This window comes from Staurois parvus, unplaced genomic scaffold (assembly GCF_062004578.1).
Source record: "Staurois parvus isolate SC_StPar_1 unplaced genomic scaffold, SC_StPar_1.0 ptg000069l, whole genome shotgun sequence".
Classification (NCBI taxonomy): Eukaryota; Metazoa; Chordata; class Amphibia; order Anura; family Ranidae; genus Staurois; species Staurois parvus.
The window spans coordinates 470,981-477,808 of record NW_028317865.1 but is presented as its reverse complement, the minus strand read 5'-3'; the positions used below and the strand labels follow the sequence as shown (position 1 = coordinate 477,808).

The following is a 6,828-nucleotide window of genomic DNA, read 5'->3' as shown; positions in this document are numbered from 1 at the left end:
CTCTCATGTAAGAGGGGGCACTGGTGGGGACTCTGATGGGGGCTTTGATGTAAGAGGGGCACTGGTGGGGACTCTGATGGGGGCTTTGATGTAAGAGGGGGCACTGGTGGGGACTCTGATGGGGGCTTTGATGTAAGAGGGGGCACTGGTGAGGTCTCCAGTAGGGACCCTGATGTAAGGGGGTCTCTCATGTAAGAGGGGGCACTGGTGGGGACTCTGATGGGGGCTTTGATGTAAGAGGGGCACTGGTGGGGACTCTGATGGGGACTTTGATGTAAGGGGGTCTCTCATGTAAGAGGGGGCACTGGTGGGGACTCTGATGGGAGCTTTGATGTAAGAGGGGCACTGGTGGGGACTCTGATGGGGGCTTTGATGTAAAAGGGGGCACTGGTGGGGTCTCCAGTAGGGACCCTGATGTAAGGGGGTCTCTCATGTAAGAGGGGGCACTGGTGGGGACTCTGATGGGGGCTTTGATGTAAGAGGGGGCACTGGTGGGGACTCTGATGGGGGCTTTGATGTAAGAGGGAGCACTGGTGGGGTCTCCAGTAGGGACCCTGATGTAAGGTGGGACTCTGATGTAAAGGGAGACTTTGATGGGGACCCTGATGTAAGGGGAGACTCTAATGTATGGGGGGACTCTGATGTAAGGGGAGACTAATGTATGGGGGGGACTCTGATGGGGACTGTGATGTAAGGGGAGGCTCTAATGTATGGGGGGACTCTGATGTAAGGGGAGTCTAATGTATGGGGGGACTCTGATGGGGACTGTGATTTAAGGGGAGACTCTGATGTATGGGGGGACTCTGATGTAAGGGGAGACTAATGTATGGGGGGGTCTCTGATGTGGTCTGTGATGTAAGGGGAGGCTCTAATGTATGGGGGGACTCTGATGTAAGGGGAGGCTCTAATGTATGGGGGGACTTTGATGGGGACTGTGATGTAAGGGGAGACTCTGATGGGGACTTTGATGTAAGGGAGACTCTAAAGTACGAGGGACCCCGATGTAGGGGGGAATTTTCCCTACATACATGTGCATGAACTCCGTGTGTTGCTCCAATATCGCTTGTAACATTTCTGTCCTACAAACTTCCTCCAGGGATTTCTCCGTCATGCCGTTCAGGAGGCAGCTTGCAGAATCTTGCACATGCCCAGAAATGGCCTCTGCTAGTTTACTGGGGGGGTCCAGCAGTATGTCTGTGCTGGGGGGGTCCAATGTATGCGCACACATGGCACAGGATCTGCCACAGGCCTGACAAAGGTTCCTGCAGTGTGTCTGTACATTGCCGGATCTCGATTCAAGATGGCAACACTTAGGAGGCACAGTTGGGGTGCTGGGGGGGTCCAATGTATGCGCAGACATGCCGCAGGATCTGCCATAGACCTGACAAAGGTTCCTGCAGTGTGTCTGTACATTGCCAGATCTCGATTCAAGATGGAGACACTAGAGAGATGCAGTCTGGGTGCTGGGGGGTCCAGTGTTTGCGCAGACATACCACAGGATCTGTTGGGCCCCATAGATCTGACAAAGATCTTTGCCGTGTGTCACACGCATGTGCAGGATCTCGATTCAAGATGGCGACGCTGGAGAGGCGCAGTAATAATGGGGCCATAGAACACATGGGACCAGGACAACTACATCCTGTGCACCCCGTAATGCTGTCCTAGAACCATATAAATCGGTTTTCTCTGGAAATCGGGGCCGGTTGTCGAGGGAGGGGGTTGGTAGAGGCAGTTCTATCATTCGCCCTGGCCCCTGTAAATGGAAGAGGAGTGGCTAGCCCTAAGTGGGTGTGCCCGGGGTCGGTTTTGGCATGCTTTGGCTGGAGATGAGGCCTTTCTAAATACTGAATACTGCCAAGTGCGTTTTACGATCTGGAAGGCAGGGTGAGGACCGGTGCCAGGCTGGAAATACAACTCTGTCCTGACATTTGATGGATGCCAGCCAATATTGTAAGCCCAGAGGAGCCTGGCAATGCCGTTCAATCATCTCCATCCTGGAGGCCACATGCTGGCCTGGTCTGAAGCTTTGGGCAGATGGAAGCAGACCGGGTCTGGTGGTCATTATGGGCGGGTCATGCCTCTACAGTGTACCGCCGGTTGTCTTTGAGCTGGATGCCCCTCTTCTGTATTCTCACATGTTGGAATGCAAGTCCAATCCTTTTCTTCTCTGGTGAGGACCGGTGCCAGGCTGGAAATACAACTCTGTCCTGACATTTGAAGGATGCCAGCCAATATGTAAGCCCAGAGGAGCCGTAATGTTGTCCTGGCAATGCCGTTCAATCATCTCCATCCTGGAGGCCACATGCCGGTCTGGTCTGAAGCTTTGGGCAGATGGAAGCAGACCGGGTCTGGTGGTCATTATGGGCGGGTCATGCCTCTACAGTGTACCGCCGGTTGTCTTTGAGCTGGATGCCCCTCTTCTGTATTCTCACATGTTGGAATGCAAGTCCAATCCTTTTCTTCTCTGGTGAGGACCGGTGCCAGGCTGGAAATACAACTCTGTCCTGACATTTGAAGGATGCCAGCCAATATGTAAGCCCAGAGGAGCCGTAATGTTGTCCTGGCAATGCCGTTCAATCATCTCCATCCTGGAGGCCACATGCCGGCCTGGTCTGAAGCTTTGGGCAGATGGAAGCAGACCAGGTCTGGTGGTCATTATGGGTGGGTCACGCCTCTACAGTGTACTGCCGGTTGTCTTTCAGCTGGATGCCTCCCGTTGTCCCTCTTCTGTATTCTCACATGTTGGAATGCAAGTCCAATCCTTTTCTTCTCTGTCAGAGGAAATACACAGCCAGACTGAATTTATAGCTCCATTGTATGTTACCGTCTAATAAACAACCTCACCAGACAGGTCTGACCAGTTCCATCCCGGGAACGGATGAAGCCAGGCACAATCCAGCTCCAGTTATTGTCTGGAATCTTCTTTGGCATACGGCGCGACCTTAATAACGGTGGTCATATGGGAGCGCCAGGCAGAACAGAGGTCTGGTTCAGGGAACCATATGTGGTGGAGTTGGCTGAGCGCCCTGTGTTTGCTTATCTTCTCCAAAATGATCTGTGTTCTTTCTGGAAATGATCACAAGCAAATATCAGTGTCAGTTATCTCTCCACCACATCTCTCAACGTGTCCTGGCAGTTAATGTGGGATCATCGCTGCTCATGTAGAACCTCCTGATGAGCCTCTGCCTCGGAGGAACCGCTCTGGGCCATGATTGTGTCCTCCAATGGCCTTCCCACGGCTGGCTTTTTTCATGGTGTCCCGATAGCTTGAACCATCAAACTACTTGGATTTAAGGCCCAATTGTGGTCAGTTTTTTGGATGGAGCGGGCAAGAGTTAGATTATTATTTCTGTTTGTGAACCCATTAAGGAAATGTTTACTCATTTGCCATCCCTGTGACCAGGGCCGGGACGGGGTGGGCAGGAGGGGCGACTGTCCTGGGCGCAGTGGGGATTCGGGGGTTGTGCTAGTAGGGGTGCTATGGAGGGAGGAATGTGAACTAGGAGGGTGTATTTGTTTTAGGAAGATTGGGGGGATTTGTACTAGGAGGGGAAATTTGGGGTGGGGTTAGTGCTAAAAGAGGGGATTTGGGGGGTGGGATCTGTGCTGGGAGAGTGGGATTTGGAGGGGGGGGGATTTATGCTCAGAGGGGAAATTTGGGGTGGGGTTTGTGCTAAGAGAGGGGATTGGGAGGGTGGGATTTGTGCTGGGAGAGGGGGATTTGGAGGGGGGGGGGGATTTATGCTCAGAGGGGAAATTTGAATTGTAGAGGATTTTTGCTAGGAGGGGGGATTTGGGGAGGGAGAGGATTTGAGCTGGAAGAGGGGAGATTTTGGCTTGGGGAGAATTTTGGCTTGTAAAGGGAATTTATGCTTAGGGGGTAAGTGTTAAGAATAGTGCTTTTTTTGGGGGGGAGGTGGAGATTTTTGCTGATAATGCTCATAAAATGTTTTTTTGGGTGGGGTGCTGTTTTTCATCCTCGCCCTGGACTTTAGATGACCTTGTCCCAACACTGCCTGTGACACCTGCACAAGGAATGAGGGGAGCCATTGTCATCAGATGGCTTACACCAGAAGAAGTGTCACAGAGAGCCATGGAGGATAAGTCAAAGAGGGTTAGGAAGGGCCTGAAATAGGTGGAAGGGGGCGAGTTGTTGGGGGTGTTCAGTTTTGCCTGGAGATTCTTCAGTTAATATTTCTATAGCGCTTTTCTCCAAAGGGACTCCAAGCTTGCTGTCTGCTGTTGGGGCAGATGGTGAGGCAGCCATCTTGGGCATGCTCAGTAGAATATCATACTAGGGGGCTAACAGCTTACCAGCATGACTTCGGAGCGTGGGAAGAAACCAGAGTATCCAGAGGAAACCTACGCAAGCACAGGGAAAACACGCAAACCCCAGACTGGGACTCTAGTTCTAATCACTGGAGATGGTCTCCAAGCTCTCCTGTTTGACCACTTGTTGGCCCCTACATAAGCTGTGCTGTCATTTGGTCTACGATAGTGGGGAGAGCAGGCACAGTCACGTAGTTTGGGATGGTTTGAGGAATCAGGTTTGCCTTGTAAGCTACTCTCCCACAAAGCTCTTGGTCCAATGAGATCTTTCTACCTCCGTCTTGGTTCCTTAACAGCTTTGATGTGATTAAAGTCAACCTTTGAGGACTCCTCAGCGGTTCTTTAAGCAAATGGCGTCTTTATCAGGTTTAAGTCCAGTGAATGTCAAACTCTTGGCGGTAGAAGTCGGCATTTCTATTTAACATTAAGGCTGATGGCTGCCTGACAGGTTTTCTACATGACGAATCCTCCAGCTGCTCATGCGGCACAATTATGCTTCCACTAATTTGATGAATCAACTTGATGTTCTTTGGTCCCCGTTGGCCTCTCCAACGTATGCCTTCAATTTACCGCTGGAGGTCGAAAAAACAAGACGCTTTAGAATTTGGCTAATCGTATTCTATCCTCGCCACATGTTTTTACACCATGGCGGTTGGACCTTGGTGGTGGATTTAAGCCGTGGCGAGTGTTCCAGGGTGAAGCTCAAGGAACATATCTTTCTGTCAGAGGTGTGACGTGTGATTTATCTGTAGAACAAGGAGCAGGGAAGTGCAACAGTCCATGACAAATCATTTTCAATCTTTATAAAACCTGAAGCTTTCATTAAAGAAATCCCTGGTGATCCTGCCATTGTCCCACTGTTCAGGCACCTCCTGCTCTAGGTGATAATGCTCTGTCCCTGTCCTTTGGAATCAGAAATATGTTAAATATCTAGAAGTGTTACATTGATTCGTTACATACATGAGAAAATATACCTGTGTTTTTTTGTTTTTTTTAAGTCCGCAAACGTGCAACTATAACGAAAAAACCCGTAAGTGTTCACAAAAAAGTGCAAGTGCAAAACACCACACAAAAAGTGCACTTAGGGGTGTGCTTTGTCCTACCCCCGAAGGGGTTGGACCACTACCCTGATCCCCCGGGGCACGAAGCTCCTGACAGGGACAAGGTTCCCATTTGGTCCTCCTGGCCAAAAGGCCTGGTGGACCACCGTTCCTTATGCCCAGCCGAAGCCGGACATCCAGTACTAGGCCAGGGGGTTCTCCCGAAGAGAAAACCTAGGGACAGGGGAGGAAGGAACCGTAGGGCCACACATCCTCCCCCTAGACTTCAGGGCAGGCCCGAGGACCCACACCCTCCATCCTGTGAGAAAAACACACACATAAGTAAAAAGTGACAAACGTGGGGTGAGAAAAAATAAATAAATAAATAATTAAATAAATCTATAAAAAATAATAAAAAAGTGTCGTGCCCAAATTGTGCACTGACCAGACCCTGAGGCCTGTAGCAAAAAAATTGCCCAGAACTTGACCAAAAGGCCCGGTCCTAGAGGCGCAGTGCAAAAAGTGTTTTAAACTCGGTGACCATGTGCTCATTCGCATCGTGGGGTCCCACACCCAAGTGCTACTTAGAGCACCCCTGAGGCAACTACTCAGGGGGCACCGTGTTTGCGGACTTTCTGCCTCCTCAGCCCCTGGCCAGACCAAGGTAGAGCCGTCCAAATCAGGAGGTACTGGGTCTTTCCAGCTTTCCCAGAGGAATTACTCCCAGGGCCCCAGAACGCATCTTGGCGCTCCCCGGTTTCTGTCCCTCCGGTACTAGCCTTCCGGACCCCCATCATACCAGTGAGGGTACTATACAACAGCCATCCCTGCAAAGCTAGAATGGCCGGGAGCACCCCCACTGGACACTGATAAGAACAGATACTACACTTGATCTTAGCCAAAAGGCCGAGAAGCGAGAAAATATATACCTGGTGACAGGTCCACTTTAATAAGCCTTTCTAATGAGAGAAGATTTGCCGAGTACAATGGCTCAGACTTTGTTTCTGGAAGTTCATCCTGCACTGCTGACCCCGGTGATAGAACAGACAGTGAAACATTGTTTTTCCACTCATTTATTAAAGCGCTCAATGAAAAAAAAAATCGCATTGCAGACTGACAGGAAATATGATATCCTTGCGATTGTATTGGTTGATAGGCCAGATTGTTTCTTGGCGAATGTCGGGTAAAGTTCTGAGCAGACAGTTGTGAGGGGACCCACATGTCTCCGGAGCAGAGGAGAGGAATTCCCCGGGCGTACTGAGCTGCCAGGGATTCTGGGTAATTTAAAAGGCAAATGAGAAAGGAAGGAAAACACTGATTGATCCTGATTTACATCATCTCGCTGACAATTCTTGCTATAAACAGTGTATGTACATGATTATCCTGTGTTAAATCACACGTCTGCGATCAGCCAATGTTCCCCGGTTGTAGAGTTTGATATTTGTGGAATAAAAAAAAA

At 50.3% G+C, this 6,828-nt stretch overlaps 1 pseudogene; it reads right to left on the bottom strand.

Moving 5' to 3' along the window:
- Window positions 1–6,171: 6,171 nt before the first annotated feature.
- Window positions 6,172–6,287, bottom strand: LOC149469467 (U2 spliceosomal RNA; annotated as a pseudogene).
- Between the last annotated feature and the right edge of the window lie 541 nt (window positions 6,288–6,828).